The sequence below is a fragment of the Lacerta agilis genome, chromosome 14 (genome assembly GCF_009819535.1).
Source record: "Lacerta agilis isolate rLacAgi1 chromosome 14, rLacAgi1.pri, whole genome shotgun sequence".
Lineage (NCBI taxonomy): Eukaryota > Metazoa > Chordata > Lepidosauria > Squamata > Lacertidae > Lacerta > Lacerta agilis.
Genome location: NC_046325.1, coordinates 31,209,713 through 31,230,826, shown reverse-complemented (window position 1 = coordinate 31,230,826; position 21,114 = coordinate 31,209,713).

The following is a 21,114-nucleotide window of genomic DNA, read 5'->3' as shown; positions in this document are numbered from 1 at the left end:
CCATGACAATGGGTCTTGGCACTAAGCTATTTTGTGGTAGAGGGTTGGCCATGGGACCTTGGTCTTCCAATTTCCTACCTTGCTAAAGTGGTTTACTGGCAAAACTGGTTGCTTAGTGTGGTTCTGAGCGTCATGACAAATGACAAATTTAGTACTGCAGCCCATTGGCCTCCAGTGTCCTCTTTTGTCTTTCCTACCTATCAGGTGCAGCCATTGCAGTATTGGTGGTTGTTGTTTTATAATGAGCCTGTTTCTGTGCATAAAGAGCCAGCCCAATCTCCCAGATCTGCTCAGAAGCTTCCTGTTAAAATCCTTGAGGAGTCCAATGCAAATGGCGTCCCACACAGAAACACATGCTGTGCATACAGGCATAATCCCACAGAAAGTTCTCTGAAAACCTCATTGAATTGAATTGTCCAAGAGGATGGCACCTCTGTGGAGCTGCTCTAGGAGAACCTCCTGGAGGATTTGAGTCCCATGGGGTGACTCCTGTCTTGCCAACCCTTCTCGCTCAGCAACAACCATTTGGGGTGGCCGCCTCACCTTGCCTATCAGAGTTGGGCTGCCTCTAGTACACAGACAGGCTCCATCCTTCCTGCGTGTCTGCTGCAAAGCGATATTCTTGCACTGCTCCTGTAGACCACAGTGAGGTTTGCAGAATTGTGCTTGTTCAGTCTCCTCTGCCTTTACCAGTTCCGACACCCAAATCGCCATTAAGACATAACAGTGTTCAAATCCTGCTGACTCCACTTTGACTCTGCTCTGGATCTTGTCGCTTAGTACAATGAACCCAACTAGGCCTGCTCTCCACACCCAAGCCTATGGATGCTCCTTAATGGTCTCTGCACTGTGTGCCTTGCATAGCTCAGTGGAAGAATGCAGGCTTCTTCCACATTCGTCTCAGGCATATACAGGTAGGGATGGGCAAGAATCCCATCTGAAAGCCTGCAAAGCCACTGCCGGTCAGTGTAGATGGTAACAATATTGAGTTAAATGGTCTGCTTCCAATTTTCATGTGTTTCACTCTACCAAAGTGCCAAAAACGCCATTCACAAGGGAATGTGGAACGCTGCCTTATACTGAATCAGACAATTGTAGATTCCCTAACAATGACTCAACATCTCTCCAGGGTCTCAAATAGGGGGTCTTTTTCAGCACTGCTGGAATACACCTGAGAAGGCCCTCTTCCTCACAGCCAGGCGTAACACCTTGGGCTGAGAGCCAGTGCAGTGTGGTGAACTGACTCGGCCTAGGGCCTGGGTTCAAATCCCCACTCAGCCGTGAAGCTCTCTAGGTGACCTTGGGCCAATCGCTGCCTAACAGACAGGGTTTTGAGGATTTAATGAGGAGCATTTTTGGATAAAAAAGTGGGATGTAAATGCAATCAATCAATCAATAAATAAAATAAGGGCGGAGGTGATTCCTCCTTCGTTCAATTCCTGTGTGTGTCAGGGCAATGGGCCAGGGCCAGGTGACAGCCCTAATCTGGTCTTCCCATTGCCTTTTTGCCTTGTACATCAGACCATTGGATTGGTTTCTGAGGTTGAACAGAGCAGTAGTATTCATTTTCCCCAAACAGCAGGGAATTGTAAGTGAAATCACTGTACCACCTCCCACCATGCCACTACAGATCCTGGTTTGGGAAAGGTTAGTAAGTCATCCAGAAATGACTCCCCAGCTACAGGCCATATGATGCATTTTATTGTACTTAAATATTTTTCTTTCAGGGGCCGCTTTGCGTGCAGCTTGCCGCGTGGAGCCTAAGTTTGTTGTTTTTGCAGCAAGATTTGGCCTTGCTCCTTTATTTATAGCATGGGTGGGGTGGGGTGGGGGGAGGACATAGCATTTGTTTCACATTAGGACCAAAGCGAGCGCTCGCGGCCTAGCAGATGAGGAAACTTCCTTCTGCATGACTACATGGCCAATGTATGTAAATACACCAGAAAGGCGTTTGGGGGGGGGGCGGAGGTCAACAGGCGCCAGAGAGCTGTTTCGATTTGAAAATCACAGGGAACTGAAACGGGTCCATTAAAAAGACACAGAGGGAGGAAAGGATGTAAAATTCTGCATCTGCTTTTCGAACATCTGGAGATTGTAACAAAATCAGGTGCTAGGACAAAAACCTTTCTGGAAGGCACGTTCCCTCAGCCCAGGTGTGCAAAAACGATGGCGAGGCAATATGCTCTGGATCAGTGTTCCTCAAACAGCAGCCCAGGATGTGGGCCCATTTTCAGGTGGGCTTCAGTATTATGGACTGCCCAGTTCATCCTGCCTTGCCTGTCCCAACCTACTAGCTGTGCTGTATGTAGCCTTTGGGCCCGACCAAGGTTTGCACCAACAACTACTTAAACGCTGAGTAAAGATGCCTGGAAGACAGCAATTGCAGGCTGGGGTGGCAGGTGGACGGGAGATCATCCCTCCTGTGATGGGAAAGGGCCAGAGGAGGTGTTGAAGGAAATTGGAAAGTGATTGATGTTAGATATTAGAAATATATTTATTATTGATAGTAAACAAACGGAATAGAAAGGAATGGGTAAGAAAGAAAAGGTATTCTAGGAAAAGTAATTGAATGCAAAAGGACAGGAAAGATGAAATAAACTTGTAGGGGTTTTTGCAGTGCAGGGGGGATAGAGTACAATTTGTGTGTGACGAGAGTGGGAGAAGAAATCACAGGAGACAGGTAAAATATTTTTAAGAGACGGGGGGATGGGAAGGAAAAAAATATATAAAGCAAAAAAGCTTTTCCACTTAAAGCAAATCGGCTGAGTCACAACACCTCAAGAACAAATGCCTGTTCTTAACTTGAGGAAAGCAGAGCTGTGGAACTCCTTGCCACAAGGGAAATTGTCCTAGCAAAAGAACAAAGCAATTTCCAAAGATGGATTAGATATCAGTAGAAAGAGAAGTCAGTAAAAGCTATCTAACACTATTTTGTGACCATGTGACTGACAGGCCCCAGCAGATCTCAGTCCTCTCAAGTGGATCCTGAGGGCAGAAAGTTTGAGAATCATTGCTCTGATTTATATGCTCTTCTACAACTAAATTAAACCTTTGAAGCATTTAAAAAAAGAGGCAAATTTGATTACAGCTGCTTTCTATAGGAATTGTGCATCATGCTAGAAAGCAGAGTTGCTTTCTCCGGTAATTTTAGACAATGGACTTAATGGTCTTACAGGGCGGAGGCTCTTTTAATGTGTACTGTTTCACTTGCTTAGAAAACATGGTCAGCCAGGCCTGTTTATTCTGCTTGGTGGGGCCCTGGGCTTCTGCTCCCAAGCCCTGCACCGACAGCACCACTGCTAAGAAGGAAGAAAACAGGATGGGATGGATATATTAGGATTCAGAGAGGGCGAAAAAACAAAGTTGGGGTAAACAGCATCAGAAAAGGTGGGAAAGGAATGAGCTGGTGCAACTGGATTATGAAGCCATGGTGGTGCAAACCGTATTAGCCATAGTTTGCTGAGATCCAATCACGATCCTCCCCCATTGCCGTTGGTGTGCAATGGCATCCTGAGTGACAGCTGATGCAGCTGTGTGAAATTTATCCCATGAAAAGAAAAGGTCCTTATCACCCTCTCCCGGCCTGCTGCTGCTTCCACCGCCCTCTCCCTCCACAGAGAGGGCTCTTTAGAAACACAAATTTGTCCCTGGCATCAGGGAGCCGATTTGTGGTCCTGCATCGCCACCTACTGGCACACTTTGGTCATGTCGTTTCACATTGGATCCACACAAAATCCCAAGGTTTGCACCAACTACTTAAATGCTGAGTAAAGATGGCCAGAAGACAGCAATTGCAGGCTGGGGTGGCAGGTGGACGGGAGATCATCCCTCCTGTGATGGGAAAGTTTCAGAAGTTCCTCCTCAACTGGGTTCAGGCTGTGTTAAGCCCCTGGATTTGGGTTTTATCTTTCCTGCTCTGAACTGTGATGCTTTTATGCTGCTGTCTTAGGAGGTTGTGTGTTGCAACCGTATTAATGGAGCATGTCAATAGCAGAGTGTATCTGAGCACGTGCAGAGTGCATTCCCCTCACCTCCAAGAAACATTAGCTGGCTTCTGCACATCTGGGATGAAGGGCTTAGTGCTCCCATGTCACAGATAATGGAATCCAAGCAGGTTTTCACCTTCTCTTTCAGGGAATTAACCAAAGGGTTTTAAACACCAAGATAGGTACCAGACACTTGTCACTGCTTCTTATAATATGATCATGCATGGTGCTATATGAGGAAGGAAAACACTGGGTAAACTGCTGAGCAGTGAGATGGGATTCCCTGTCTTTGGTACTGTCCTTAGAAAAAAACTTATTGGTCAGGCTTTCTATGCCCTGTCCTGTTTTCTTCCACAGAATTGGTAGTGGGGTGATTCCCTAGAAGACGAGAAAGCTGAAATTTGTAGTTCAAAACACCCTGAGGCACTTAATGTAGGTTCGAGCCCTACATTGGGCAAAAGATTCATGTATTGCAGGGGTTTGGACTAGATCAGGGGTCCCCAAACTAAGGCCCGGGGCCCGGATGCGGCCCAATCGCCTCCTAAATCCGGCCCGCGGACAGTCCAGGAATCAGTGTGTTTTTACATGAGTAGAATGTGTCCTTTTATTTAAAATGCATCTCTGGGTTATTTGTGGGGCCTGCCTGGTGTTTTTACATGAGTAGAATGTGTGCTTTTATTTAAAAAACATCTCTGGGTTATTTGTGGCGCATAGGAATTTGTTCATTTTTTTTTCAAAATATAGTCCGCCCCCCCACAAGGTCTGAGGGACAGTGGACCGGCCCCCTGCTGAAAAATTTGCTGACCCCTGGACTTGATAAACCTCATGGTCTTTTCCAACTCTACAATTCTATGATTACCGGACACAAAATGCAGATGTTATCAGCCACTTTGAAAAGGCTTTTTTTGCCATGAAGAGTTGGATACAACTCCCTAAATAAATAAAATAAAATCATAATAGCAGAGAGCAGCAGGCAGCAAGCCAAGCTCACTTTCCACAGACTGCAGCTGTGTGGACCCCCCCCCCCCGCCATCAGTAGGGGAACCAAATGCAAACGAGGACAGGGTTCCCTCACCTTGAAGAGGGGATTCCATTATGTTTAGCTCATCAGGCCAGGAACTGAGCTGGAAGTTTGTCAAATCTGCAGCAGTAATCTGTAGCTTAGATGGGACGTGGGTGGCGCTGTGGTCGAAACCACAGAGCCTAGGGCTTGCCGATCAGAAGATCGATGGTTCAAATCCCCGCGATGGGGTGAGCTCCCGTTGTTCGGTCCCTGCTCCTGCCAACCTAGCGGTTCGAAAGCACATCAAAGTGCAAGTAGATAAATAGGTACCACTCCAGCAGGAAGGTAAACGGTGTTTCTGTGTGCTGCTCTGGTTCGCCAGAAGCGGCTTAGTCATGCTGGCCACATGACCTGGAAGCAGTCTGCGGAAAAACGCCGGCTCCCTCGGCCAATAAAGCAAGATGAGCACCGCAACCCCAGAGTCGTCCGTGACTGGACCTAATGGTCAGGGGTGCATTTACCTTTAATCTGTAGCTTGCTTCTAAGAAAACGCCAGAGAAAACACTTGGGCTCTGATCCAGCCAAGGCAGCAAGTGTACAGAACAGGCCCAGCTCACTATACTTTAGGGCCTCCCACTTGGCTATGCCCATCCAGCACCATAAGACACTTACAGAACACGAACCCAGCTGTGTCCCCCTCAGTATCTTTCACAATTGTGGCTTTCCTGTAATATACAAACCTAGTTTACACTTCTCTCTGGCTGTGGGTGGGATAAGGATGAGTCAACCACCTCTTAGCCTTCTTGGACCATCTTAGCTCCTGTGGAGGCACATCACCTGAACATTACTGGTTAACAACCCATGCTTAAACCAAAAATCAAAAACCACCAGTCTAAGAAATTTCCCCAGGACAACCCACACTCAGACCCCTTGCTACAGAAATCTGATAGAAACGCCTCACAACAGTCTGCCTTTCTTCCATGGAATAATTCTCTTTTGAATATCTGAATCTACCGTAAAAGAAAAGCTGTTCTGCTTTAAAATAATAATTTTAGAAACCTCAGAATATTTCCCCTGCAGATCACTTGCACGCATACAGCTTCTTATTATTCAGCTAGTGCAAAATGGCATGTCATAACACTCAAAACTAGTTCCTGATGTTGGAAAAATGAACCTTTGTGCTGGACACGTTGCTAGGGCATCTCATAGAAGATAATCTCCAGGTGGAGGCAGGTGGCCAAGGCTAAGTGCAAATGTCAGTTCATTATTTATCCTTTGCTTGTTACATTTCATGCACAGGACCTTGCACCTCTGTTTTGAATAAGAATCAACTTCAGCCTTGAGGTCATTTGACACTCACCATTTCCCCTGTGGCTACCAGATAGCATCCTGGTAGAGAGCGTTTGAAATTGCAATCCTATATACTCGCTTACCTGGGAGTGTAAGTCCTTTCCCCATTGAACTTAATGGGCCTTACTTTTCACTAGCTATGTATAAGAGTACACTGAGAATTCCTCTAATTTTGCTCATTAGTAGCAATGTTCATGGGGGGAAAGAATGCAGAATGTTAGGCACATGAGGACTATTGATGCTCTGATAGTGAGTGTGAAATGATAAAGAAGGTTATGGGGCATAGCTGTCTACTTTTCCTTTTTTTAAAGGGAAATTCCCTTATTCCGAATCGGGTTCCTCACAAGAAAAGGGAAAAGTTGACAGCTATGTTATAGGGTAAACTATGTTAGTGAAGCTAGATTTGGACTAGCGCCTCTTTCAGTGCCAGGATTAGGCCTTAGAACGTGCAAATAGTCATCTTGAGTGCCTTTAAGCATGTGCAGAGTGTATTCTCGGCATCATTAAGTAGCAACCACAAACAGCTACCACTCATATCTAGGAATAAAGATACCTGGGTGCTGCCACACAATACATCCTATGATTATGCATCATTAGGCTACACACACACACACACACACACACCAGTGCCAGATTTATGTATAAGCTAAAAAAGCTATAGCTTAGGGCCCCACTCTCTTGGGGGCCCCAAAAAAATTAAAAGGGAAAAAAATCTGGATGTACATTTCCAAAATATAACATAAAAACTAGATAAAATAAAACCTACATACAGCAACAGTGTTTTGTGTTGTGTAGGCTCCTGTGATGTAAGTAATGGGCCCCGCCTGCTAGCCTGCTCCCTAAAATATCACTGGTTTGCTCATTTCTATATATAGGGTGCCTATATATAGAAATTTATTCTCTATCTATCTATCTCACTATCTCACGATCTCTCGGTCTCTCTCTTGTAAAATGTTGTTAACAGAGGACAGCTGGACATATAAAGGGCCCCATTACCTTCAGTAGCTTAGGGCCTCATCAAACCTAAATCCGTCCCTGACTCCCACCCTCTCTTTTTAGACATTAAGCACTGGGAAGGGGATCCTCATGCAGTAGAGCAGGCATAGGCAAACTCAGCCTTCCAGATGTTTTGGGACTACAATTCCCATCATCCCTAATCACTGGTCCTGCTAGCTAGGGATCATGGGAGTTGTAGGCCAAAAACATCTGCTTACAGGGCAGTTGGGCACATTGCAAAGCACACTGTACCACATATTGGGCCCAGAAAATCCTGTTGGCATTCCATGGATCAGAATATGCCCTGACAAGAGTACCTTGGAAGTCAAACAGAATCCATTCCGGAAATCTGTTTGACTTCCAAAAAGTTCAGAAACCCAAGCGCAGCTTCTGCAGCAAATTGGAAGCCATGGAAGCTGTGTCGGACGTTCGGCTTCGAAAAAATAGTTCGCAAACCGGAACAGTCACTTCTGGGTTTGTGGCGTTCGGGAGCCAAAACGTTTGAAAACTAAGCTGTTCGAAAACCAAGGTACGACTGTACCTTCTGTATACTTCTCAATAAGATTATTCTCTCACTCCACAAATTTAGGACTCCATAGTGTGTTGCAGTCATGAGTCTCAAAAGAGCATGTGGTAGTTAATTCTGGACTCCGCAGCAGATAGTGTATAATATGCAGTGAAAAACTCACAAAAATATATTTCAGTTCTGGACAAACTCTTTCTGAAACCCATGCTCGCATAAGAGGCCAGAACAATAAAGTATCCTTCCATCAACCCAACATTCCTACCTTCATCAAATAAACAGTTTTAATTACTCCCCCAGCCAGATGCCAACCTTACTACTGAAACAGCGACCCACAGTGGCTGATTGTGGCAATTACAGGTTACTGCTGTCAAACATATTTAACTGTGAATGTAAAAAAAAAGTGAGATTGTTGAGACTGTCAGAATTCAGTGGAAAAATAATTGCTAGACAATTACTAGAAGAGGCATTGACAGGATTCACTGAGGAATGCTGACAAGCTTCAATTTCTGACATTTATACTGTGATTTACAAAAACTACTGGTTCCTTACTACAACTTCAATCCAGTTTTTAAAAATCTGTGCAATAGGCATGCATCCCACTCAAAATGCACAGCACCCTCACTAATTAAATCAGGGGACAGCAACCTTTTTCAGCTGTGGGCCGGTCCACTGTCCCTCAGACCATGTGGTGGGCCGGAGTATTTTTTTTGGGGGGGGGGTGAATGAACGAATTCCTATGCCCCACAGATAACCCAGAGATGCGTTTTAAATAAAAGCACACATCCCACTCATGTAAAAACACCAGACAGGCCCCACAAATAACCCAGAGATGCATTTTAAATAAAAGGACACATTCTACTCATGTAAAAACACACTGATTCCTGGACCGTACATGGGCCGGATTGAGAAGGCGATTGGGCTACATCCAGCCCACGGTCCTTAGGCTGCCTACCCCTGAATTAAATCATCACATCACAACTACCAAATATTGGATGACAGATCAATTAATCTTTTTTTTTTTTAATGAAGGATCAATCAGTGTCATGTTTCTTCATTTCATGAGTTCTGGGTTCAACCTACAATCTATATAGCGCCTAGTAGAGCATCATTTGCATTTCTGCTACATCCTGCCATGGTTAAAGGTAAAGGTAAAGGGACCCCTGACCATTAGGTCCAGTTGTGTCCGACTCTGGGGTTGCAGCGCTCATCTCGCGTTACTGGCCGAGGGAGCCGGCGTACAGCTTCCGGGTCATGTGGCCAGCATGACAAAGCCGCTTCTGGCGAACCAGAGCAGTGCACGGAAACGCCGTTTACCTTCCCACCAAAGTGGTACCTATTTATCTACTGGCACTTTGACGTGCTTTTGAACTGCTAGGTGGGCAGGAGCTGGGACCGAGCAACGGGAGCTTACCCCGTCACGGGGATTCGAACCGCCAACCTTCTGATCAGCAAGCCCTAGGCTCTGTGGTTTAACCCACAGCGCAACCCGTGTCCTTCCTGCCATGGTTAAGGCTACCTAAAAGCTGACTGTATGGCTTCAATATCAGCCAACTCTCTCACACACAATTTACAATCTAACCTGATTATGAGTTCTGGAGAACCTGAACGCTTGCACACTATTTTGTGACATCTTGAATGGCCTAGTAAAGGTATTGCCTTATTGTACATTTTGGAACTAAATAGTTAAACTCTCTTCCTCACCCGGCATATAAAGAAAAGCACCACACATTTATTTCCTCTGCAGCTTCTTTTGTGGTAAGATAGAACTGAGTTGTGTTGGGGGAGGGGCTCCTTCTTTCTCTGTCTCTCTGTTGAACCTTGTATCCGAAAACATGGAATTATATTTGAAATCCACATCCCACCTGAATTTAATCAGCTGAAATCCCCTAGAACCATATTTTCCAAACTTCAAGTCAAACATCTAGATTCTGAGATTATATTAAACTGTTTAATTTTATCAATGGAGATATTTTAAATGTTGCTTTTATCCTTTAGAAGGCTGTTTTGAATTTTGAGGCAGAAAACCCTGCATTTTTAATCAACTTTAAAAAATAAATCCCTAAATATAAGGCTGTAGCAATTTTAAGGGGGAGGAATCTCAAAAATGATTTCCCTACGAGACTCAACACCACTCCCTCCTATTAAAATTTGTTCCTATTAAAATTTGAATTGCAGATCGTATCTAGTTTAGTTCTCTTTAAAATACATAACATTTGAGAATATAGACATATTTTTATATGTATATACTGCCCTTTTATCAAAAGATTCTCAAGACAGTTAAATCATCATCATCACCATGGCGTAAAAAATAAATAGCAGCTAGGCACATATCTGACAAAATTTAAAACTCAGATTTTGAAGTCTTCTGATTTCCCAGTACCTACTTGCAGGCATGAAATCTCAGAATCTGAATGAGAAAATATATATGTTTTGGGGTTTTTTTTGTAAAAGCAAACCAATAAATAAATCTGAACATAAACTTTGGTCATTTTAGCAGTTCCAGGAACAGGAGAATCAAATAACAGAATTAATTCTCATCAGCCTCTGTTTTTATAGTTTCTATCCTGAACACAAGCCTATGCCATTGGCTGACAGTCAACAGGGCACCTTCTCATGGATTGGTCCTTAGTATTGACAGTGATTGATGGCCTTCTCAAGGATTGGCTGGCATCAAGGCTGGGCTGCTCCTGCTGAAGGAGGACTTTATGATTAATTAAGCAGTTCAGTCCCTTGAGGAAACCAAGAGCCTCATCAGTGGGTTCCCCTTCCTCCCTTTCCCCAATTTCAAATGCTTGTTCACAAGACGAGGAAACATAAATGGTATTATATCAATGGAATGAGTTCTCCAAAGAATACAGGGAGGGGGTGCCCTCTTGCCCCCTTCTTGTCTCCTATATCTGTGCAAAGCAAATTAGCCTTCACCAGTTCTCATCCCCAGTGATCTCTTGCTATGGATTTCCCCCTACCACTCGAAATCTCTTTTGTTTCTCAGCCATTGTTAAGATGCACACTCCAGTCCAGAAAACCCAGAAAACTTCTGCGGAAACTGGTTTATGCAGTCTGATCTGCTATTCTAGGTATGCACAAAACAAGGGATAAGGTTGGGTTAACCCATCCCTTTTTATTTCCATGTATTTCCCCCAGTCCACATGAGAGTGAAGGTCAGTTAAACAATGTAAGAAGTACAGTGGTACCTCAGGTTACAAACACCTCGGGTTACAGACCCCACTAACCCAGAATTAGTACCTCAGGTTAAGACCTTTGGCCCAGAATGAGAACAGAAAGGCCCCATTAGCTAAAGTGATACCTCAAGAATGGTTTCAGGTTAAGAATGGACCTCAGGAACGAATTAAGTCCATAACCAGAGGTACCACTATACTGATAATTGGGCCTGCTCAGAACTTTTAACCCTAATTACCAAGGTGTAGACATCAGTTGCATTGCATGAACGACTTTGAGCACTTTAACAACTATATAAAAGATGGTGAGATTGCTGATTAAGACGAGGTTTGTTTGTTTTTAGAGCATCAATGAAATCTTGAAAAGTGCTACTTCTGCTGTGTACATTCACTCCCCTGCTGCCTCCGGTAAAGAGGTTTGGCAGGTTTTTGTATTTCAAAAACCTAAACCTGATTGATCAAAGGGAACAGTAAGTGAAATGTGTCTCAAATCACCTTCAACTTCCTTTAAAACTATTGTCTAACTTCAGCTTAAGATAATTTCTTTAACTTCCAATGGTGTGAGAAAGACATTTCTTCGTTCCCATTGTCACCTCTGATCAAACAGGTTCAGCACATTTTTGAAACAATACGAAAACCTTCTCAAAGTGAGATGAGAGTTGCTAGCTTTTTCGGGTCCGCAGGCTCGACACCTCCTGACACAACCAAACACGCAAGGCAACCTATTATATTGCTTACAATAGAATGCTTCTTTCAGATCCAATTACAGCAGAGCAAGAGGACTCAGCTGTCACATGTGCCAAATCGGCAACCTATATAACGCAAACAACTTTCACTTGCATCAAAAGAGCTGTGCTCTGCTTCCAGCTGGATTCTGCATATAGGGTTGCCCCACCCCCCCACCCCCGACCCCCAGCTGTGTTCCTAGCCTTTCCCTTAACGGTAGACTGTCATACAGAAATTACACAAGGGAAGTTCTGACTGGCATGGGAGGTAAGAGGTAGGAAATAGGTCCGCCTGCCTAATTTTAGGAAGAGGGCCAGGCCAGGGGCAAATTGACAGCCACATCTACAGCCACTTAATAGCACCTTCTTCTTCCATTTAAACCCACATATTCCAGAGCTGAGTCCCGGTTTATATTCCAAGTTTAGTGTTTCCCCAACGGGTGGGCTGGTGGGGTGGGGTAGAATGCCCTTTACTTTGCCAAACATTTGCAGCTGCAACTCCAGGAGTTTGATGGTTTTCACCAGCAGAGGGCACTCGAAGACAGCTGCTTTTGGACTGAGCTTCCCTACCCCCCCCCCCAAACCACTCACAATGAAAAAGAAAAACAACAACACAGAAATATTGGAGCGAGCTTCTCTCCCAATATTCTCTTTGGAACTTTAGTATCTGCAAAGGGGATGGGATATTCGAATTCAGATCATGATAGGTCAAAGGGTTAAATCCACCACATTTCCAGTGTGGGACGGGGCTCTTTGTGGCTGCTATTTACTTTAAATGAAAAAAAGGGGAGGAGCACTTTCCACAATTATGAAACATCTAGTTGGACGTCTGCTGGAAAGTTCTCCTGTGCAATTCTGATTGAAATGAATGGGACCTGTGAAAGAGCCTAGTAACAGGCCCTGGCAGCCAAGGATGGTGATTGTGGGGGATTTGATTCTGTTTGCAGTTTAATGATAAGCTATCCAGTTCACACTTCTCGAAACAACACACAGACTAAAACACAATTCTCCTTTGAAACTCAGACTTCTACAAATGTTGCAATGGGGTTCTTCAGCCAAACAATGTGTACAAAATGCACATTTTAGAAGATAGTGATCTTAAAAATACATATACTCCTGAAAGCAGCATACAATTATGCATTATATTAGGGACAACTGCTTGCAAAACTCTGTGTATTGGGCCAAACTGCATACAAACATATTTACATTAGGAGAAATTCACACAAAATGCTGATGAATTTTTCATGAGGATTTTTTTTTAAGTGCAGATTGCTGAGACAATGTAGAGAACCGAAGATTTGCACAATGAGAAACGGAGAGAACCCAAACTGACAGGTGTGTCCATACCTACTGCCAGCTTTGTCAAAACAAAAGGCAGAGAAAAAGGGATTCTCGAGAACAACATTTTTTGAAAAATCTAATCATACTGCAGCAGGACGATTAATAATATGTAATGGGTCTTATTCTAAACACATATTGCTGGGTATCTTGCAGTAGGATGAACTGACCAGTGGGTGGTGGTAGGTTTGGTCTTGTGCAGGGGTCAGCAAACATTTTCAGCAGGGGGGCATTCCACTGTCCCTCAGACCTTGTAGGGGGTCGGACTATATTTTGAATATATATATATATGAACGAATTCCTATGCCCCACAAATAACCCAGAAATGCATTGTAAATAAAAGGACACATTCTACTCATGTAAAAGCATGCTGATTCCCAGACTGTCCGCGGGCCGGATTGAGAAGGCGATTGGACCACATCTGGCCCCTGGGCCTTAGTTTGGGGACCCCTGGTCTTGTGCTTGTGTTTTTAACAGCAACTTGATCTCCAGAAACCAGCCAGTGAACATTTTCAGTGAACGGAGATAAATAGTGTCATGCAATGGCAGTTGCTAAAGAGACCAGAGAAGGGGCTCCCTAAAATAAGTTGGTAACTGTGTTGTATAGTAATACCAAATATATAAAGACGTTCCCAAAATGTCATTTAGTAAACCATATGATTGTAGGAGGTGGTTGTTGTTGTTGCTGCTGTTGCTGCTGCTGCTGCTGTTTTTTTAAAAAAATTACCATCTCCTTGTTAAAAACTGGGGCAAGTTAAGAATGGTGGAGGATCTCAGCAGGTGCCACTGTTGAAATGCCAAGTTCTTATTGCTCAGGCAAACTCAGCTTAGAAGCTGTTATGCAAAGAAACCCCAACCAATTGTAAGGTGCTTGTGTGTCAATGATAGGGGAACCTATCTGAAGCTGTCATCAAATCTTGGTTCTCCCATAGTTCTTCTGTCTCTTTTCAAACTGCATAATATCTCATTTTTAATATAATCATGTTTTAAAAATGTAACAGTAGTAGTCTTTCCCAGACTTGTCCAGAACTGCAACAGCAAAATTAGCATCGGTGGTGTGTGTGTTTAAAAATCTGCGAAATTTCTGATTTTTTGCAAACAGAACTAGGAAATGTGTGCCCCCCCAAAAGCTCCACAACTTTTTTTGTCCAGATTTTTACTTCGTTAAATATGGCAACCCTAAACAGTAGCACAATCTCTGCAAATATAGTTTGCCTTAGCAAGAGTCTTCAGCCTTTTTGATGAGGTTGATTTGCTCAGTGATGCATTAGGTGGGTGAGGACACCCACAGCTATTTCAGGACATGTCCACTGTCACCTTTTGGGTTGGTACCATTTTATCGTCATGGTTTTGTTTTTAGAGTGAATTGCAGTAACCCAGCCTTGAGGTTCCCACCACCTGGACCATACAAACGACATGGGAAGGCTGTTGGCTTCATACCCTGAAGGGGCTTTTGAAAATGGCTGGTCAAAAACAGTAGAAACATGATTCTGGACAAGATACACCCTTTGTCAGATCCAGTAGGGCTTTTCTTAGGTTTTCAAGTTTGTAGATAGAAATAAAATATGTTACATTTTCTGCATGTTCACTCACATGAGATTCCCAATGCATATGCTAATAAGTCCATGACTTACTGGAGGTGTGGTGCTTTTTTGGGGAGTCACAGTCCTGACTGGTGACAGATTTGGATGGCAGGTGTCATCAGATGCTATTTGAACAGAAAAGTGGTATACTGTACAGCAAATAAATAGTAAATTTGCAGAACCAGGCCAGTAGTGTAACATGGGGTGGGGGGAGAGACTTAACCTGGGTGAAAAATGGTAATCAAGAATAATCTAAGATACAACATTAGGAAGAACTTTCTGGTGGTAAGAGCTGTTTGATGATGGAACAAGCTACCTCAGAAGGTGGTGGACTCTCCTTCATTGGAAGTTTTTAAACAGAGGTTAAATGGCCATCTGTCAGAGATACTTTAGCTGTGACTCCTGCGCTGTAGGAGATTGTACTAGATCAGCCTTTCTCAACCTTGGGTCCCCAGATGTTTTTGGCCTACAACTCCCATCATCCCTGACCACTGGTCTTGTATCCCTCTAGAAACTAGAGTGAAAAAAATGTGCTTAATTAACAGAGTATGGGGAAAAGCTTCTGTCATTGCTATCTGGAAGTTCCTTATGTGGGATACACAAAGGCCTTCTCTAAGCAGGGACTTCAAATGAGGCATCTGTCATCAATGCTTAAGAGACTTCCTATATAAAAAGCATGCAAAGAACAAAGCCATTAGAGGAGCAAGGGCCAGAAACCCGAGGGCAATCTCTGCATTGCTGAACCTTTCTGCTGCCAGCACTGTAACCCAATATGTGCATCTCATCCTTACATCTTATCCTGTCGTGCCCTGAGAGCAAGTCCCTCACTCTTTCCTCGACCTCCGTCTGACAAGCTGACAAAGACAGAGCTACAGTCAATGGACTCTGGAAAAGGCTGTACAAAAGGCCCATCAGGTCCGTGGGAGACCAAAGGGGGCCTTGGTGCGGCTACTCCTTCTGTCATGGATGGGGACATCATGTTGACAGGCCCCTTAAAACATAATATAGCAGCTTCCTGTGCCCGGCCTGGCTTCATTCTACAGTGGTACCTCGGGTTACATACGCTTCAGGTTACAGACTCCGCTAACCCAGAAATAACGCTTCAGGTTAAGAACTTTGCTGCAGGATAAGAACAGAAATTGTGCTCTGGCGGCGCAGCGGCAGCGGGAGGTCCCATTAGCTAAAGTGGTGCTTCAGGTTAAGAACAGTTTCAGGAACGAATTAAGTACATAACCAGAGGTACCACTGTATATGTCACTTTGGGGTAACAGTACGTATTCTGAGAAGGGTGTCTTAGGACCTGAGAATAACAATGAAGGGAAAGTCTCTTACTGTATTCAGAAATCTGATTAATTTCATACCCTCGAACATTTCTCTAATGAAAATAGGGACATCCTATTCAATTATTCTTATTCTTATTATCATTAGTGCTATTTTTCTAGTAAAAGAGGTGTCAGAACTCACCATGAATGCCTCCCTTGTTCTCCTATTATGGCAATGGCACGCACCTGAGAGATGCCGGAATGGAGTTCTGGTGAGTTCCATCTGAAAAAAGCCATTATTATTATTATTATTATTATTATTATTATTATTATTTATACCCCACCCACCTGACTGGGTTCCCCCAGCCACTCCGGGCAACTTTCAACATATATAAAAACATAATAAAGCATTAAACATTAAACAACTTCCCTATAAAGGGCTGCCTTCAAATGTCTTCTAAAGACTGTTTAGTTACTTGTCTCCTTGGCTTAGGGGTTGCATAACTCCATACCCTCCAGCATTTCTCCAATGAAAATAGGTATGGCCTAAGAAAAAGCGGGACATTTCAGGATCAAATCAGAAACTGGGATGTCTTCTGTAGATCCAGGAGTATCCCTGGAAAATAGGGGCACATGGAGGGTCTGTAATTTCCAGCAGCAGTTAATAAGCAATACCAGGATGGAGGATGGTTCTTCCAAGTTGTCTAGAACTCAGGCATCGCTTGTAGTAATTCTGCAGTGTTTGTCTCCATTTATCTGAGGCAGGCCGCATCAGAGGTCCAGAGCAGACTAGGCCACTTTAGAGCCCCTAGCCATGATAAAAAAGAAAACATGGCTATGTAGAAAAACAAAACAAGGCTCCAGAAAAAGAGCCAGCTGTTTGTTTATATAAGCAGCTGATCTGTGAGGATGCATTCATCGTGGTCTAACCTTGTGCCTTCAGAATATAAAAATATTTTTTTATGAACATTAACGAACATTTTGGACACTTTAATATGATAAAATCTCTTATCAGCCCCCTCCCCCAAGAGAAAGAATTATGTCTGCTACCAAACCACATCTCTTATTTGCTTAAATTTGCAGCTCTAAGCTGTGAGTGTGTGCTATGTTTTGTTCTGATACGCATAGAAACAGTTCATACCCTCCAACTTTTCTCTGATGAAAATAGAGATGTCCTAAACGAAAGAAAAGCAGGACATTCCGGGATCAAATCAGAAACTGGGATGGATTCTGTAAATCTGGGATTGTCCCTGGAAAATAGGGACACTTGGAGGGTCTGACAGTTGCAAAACTTATTAAATGCCCAAAGTGCCTATATTTGTGAGCTTGAGATCCAGGCCAAATGGCCCTCCAGTCCTGCCCCCTCCCAACTGGCCCTGAGTTGAGGGTCAAATTACATTTATGCTGAACCTCCATGATAGGGGGTGGCCATGTACCCTACTTAACACAGGACAGTTCTCTATTTCAAGGGATATCAGAGAATGCTTCCCCATTCCCATGAGTTCTCTGGTGGAAAGGCTACCGGTAAGTTCCTGTTAGAGTCATAATAAGAACTAGGAATGGAGAGCAAGGGCCTCAAAGTTGCCAATCAATAGAGTATAATTATAGCAATTATTTCTAAATTTGCATCAATAGATGTGAATTAGCATATGCGAATAGGTGCTGCTTTTGCCCTATTTTTTAAGGGAGGGGTGGGGAGTGTTGATGCATTAAGTGGCCACCCCTAAAGGCCATACCAGCAGTAAACTGAGCGCTGGACATTCTATGAAGTATTGATTTTAAAACTAGGAAACAAAACCTCTGTGTAAAGAGGTAGTTTGTATACCAGATGCTAAGGGCCAGCAACATGAAGAGACCATCATTTTTCTACCATGTTTATGAGCAATCAGAGGCACCCAGCTATCTTGTGGTGGAAACAGAAGGCAGAACTAGAGATCCTGACACACCTAGCAAAACAATTTTCATGTACTTTGATTCTGTTCGATCAAAACTGGACGTAACGAGAAGTTAAAGCAGGGCTAAATGCATGGGCTTTATCTTCTACAGTTTGGTTCCCGCCGCTTTCCCCTGCAAATAGAAACTCAAGAGAGGCCCTTAGCAATGTCTCCTAATGAATGCTTGCTCTACGTATATGAATTCTGATCATGGGGGCATGAGGGAAGCAGAGATGTTGGTGTGCGGCTCTCCGGAGGGGATGAACAGGGGGGATTTGATTATAGCCCAGACCGTATGGCAAGGGCTGCTGAGATGGAGATAATCACTGAGCCAGCGAGACGAGGCACAACGCTGACAACAGGCGGTCTCAGTAGTCGCTATGGCAACCGAGGCCTACTGGGCCACTCCAGCCTCAGCCTGGCTCTGTTTCTGCAGCCTAACATCTGCTTTCTCAAGGGCTGCTGGGAGTTGGCGGGGGTGGCAGCGAGGGGGAAAACGGGCAAGCATTTCACTTTCGGAAAGAGGGGGGGTGGGGTGGAGAGGAAATCCAGAGGAGAAACAAATTAGGACAAGTATCCAATAAAAGGAAGGGAAATGTATTTATTAACACTAGGGAGAGGTTGTTCCACCAGCTGCTTTGATTGATGGGCCGGACTCCATGTTGTCAGATTCCCCCTCCCCCCACTTTTTGTTTTTTGTCTGGTGGAGGGTTGGGGTGGGGGGGAGAGAGAGAGAGAGGAAAGAGAAAGCATAGCAAAGCACTGGGTCTGTTTATGCAAGCAGAACGCTTCTTCCCACCCCACCCCTCCACATTTCCTCGAGCTGCCACACTTGATTGATAGTTTAGACAACAATTGGATGGCGCAAGAGACCGGTTGCCTTATCCGGAGCATCTTTAGCCAGCCCTCAATGCACTCAGACAGGAGAGAGTAAAAGAAATTATTATGGAGCACGGCGGCTGAGCAGGGAGGAGAAGCAATTAAAGAACAATTATTGTGCAGTGGTGCCGTCTCTACCTGCTGCTTACCTGAGCAGCTTTGATGGGAAGGGAGGGAGTTGTGGGGAAAACACACTTGATGTCCCAGGAAGAGTCAGTCTCTGGTCTTTGCTTGTGAGACATCACGGTCAAGGTGACAGGGGGGGGAAACTACACACACACCCTCTTGATATATAGAGTGGTTTGGAATATGCTATCCCATCCCTCCCACCCCACCGCCATTAAAGGTATTTAACAAACAATGCTTTCCATACAGATGTACTGGATAACTAAGAATCTCATCTTTCTTTTTAAAATAATGTTTCTAGCCCTCAATACCATGTAGATATGTAATTTCAGCAAGGTTCAAATTGATTCCCCCCCCCCCAAGGGAAGAGCAACTTCAGCATGAGCAGACATGGGGAGAGGGAGTGGTGAAAATAGGTGCTTAACTCTTTTCTACCCACCATTTATTTGTTCCACTGCCACGTCCCCTCTACAGGATTCCAAAACACATATTTTGAGAGGCCTTGTATGAAATCTGTGTAGGGAACGGCTGGTCTGAAATCTCTGGGAAAAAAGGATTGATGGTTACTGGAGTCTAATTAAGGCCAAGAGTTCAGGCTCTGAATTTATATTCATAGTCACAGCATAACCCTGGAAGATGAAAAAGAGTAATCATGATAAGGGTGCACCCTGTTCTCATAGTGGTCAGCAACATGCCAACAGGAAGCCTGCAAGCGGGACATAAGCACAATAGTATTCTCCTCAAATGCATTCCACACCAACTGGTAAATGTATGCAGCTATCAAGACTAGCAGACGTTGATTCTTATCTTCCATGGATTTAGCTACTCCTCCCCTTTAAAGCCACCCAAGGGAGACAGACAGACAGACAGACAGAGTGACCAAGCAGGATTGAACTCCCCATGCATCAGCTGATGTTTGGGGAGTTCAATCCTGCTTTCTTCAGAGTTTGGGTGCGCAAGAGAGCTCCCTGCAGGGAACTTTACACACCCAAACCAACTCCTCACAAGTTAAATCCTGCTTTCTGCCGCACTTCTATTGGTCCCACACCTGATGTTACAGATGATGTTGAATGTGAGGCAGATAGGCATGATTTGGTGAAAATGGCCTGGCTGGAAGTCCCACACCCCTGTGCAACATGAAGAAGTAATTACTTTTCTCTCTCCTGAATTTTTCATTTTTCAGCTTCCTTGAATAACCCTGGGTTCTAGTATTATGAGAGAGAGAGAGAGAGAGAGAGAGAGAGAGAGAAGTATCTCTTGGATGTCTTCCCAGTCACTCTAAACATGTGCCATGTCCTGGGTGTAAAAATGGTGTCAGGGAGGAATTTTGCCAAAAAGCAGTGGAATCAGCTCCAAAAGCTTAAAAATTACCAGGGTGGGGAGAGGTTTCACTGCAAAATTTCAACAACTTTGTGAATGTCAGGAATTTTAATTTTTAAAAATATTGCAACTATGTTTCTTCCTTTTTACACTAGAAGTGTCAAAAAGAGAGTGAGGCCCAGAGTATAGATGCTTAAGGAAATATATATAGGTCTCACCACTCAGAGTTGCCATTTCCCCTTTCTGCAAAATGATACAAAATTACTCACAATTCTCTGCAGAGCAGTTTCTCATACAGTACTTAGAAGAGGAAATGTTAGCGTTTAGTTGAGTTGAGTTGAGTTGAGTTGAGTTGATTTGAGTTTAGCAAGGTAAATAGGTACTTTTGTAGGAACTGGCAACCATTTTGAAGTATGGCTGTCTGTGCACCATCCATTTAATGCCTATCCCTCCCCCCTCAAAGAATCCTGGGAGATGTAGTTTATCTCTCATTGGGCTGCAATTCTCAGCACACTTAACAAACTGCAGTTCCTATTATTATTATTATTATTATTATTATTATTATTATTATTTTGAGGGGGATGTGCTTCAAATGTGCTTTTAATGTATGGTGAGTACTTAGTCACTTCTGAAAACATTGACTGCTTTTTATCTCTCAATGAAGATTGTGAGGAAGGAGACATACAATGAAATAGCCTTGCTTCTGTAATGTGTGAACAATCTGCTTACGAGTAAAAGTTCTCATCAGGGCTGGCCTGAGACATTTTCGCATGTGAGGCAAACCACAAAATGCCTTCCTCCACCAGGGAAGAAGGAGTGAGAGAAGATCAACATCAGGAACAAGGGGGAATAAAGATCCACAATAGGATCTGCCGCCCCTGTGGCTCCTGCTGCCTGAGGTGGGTGG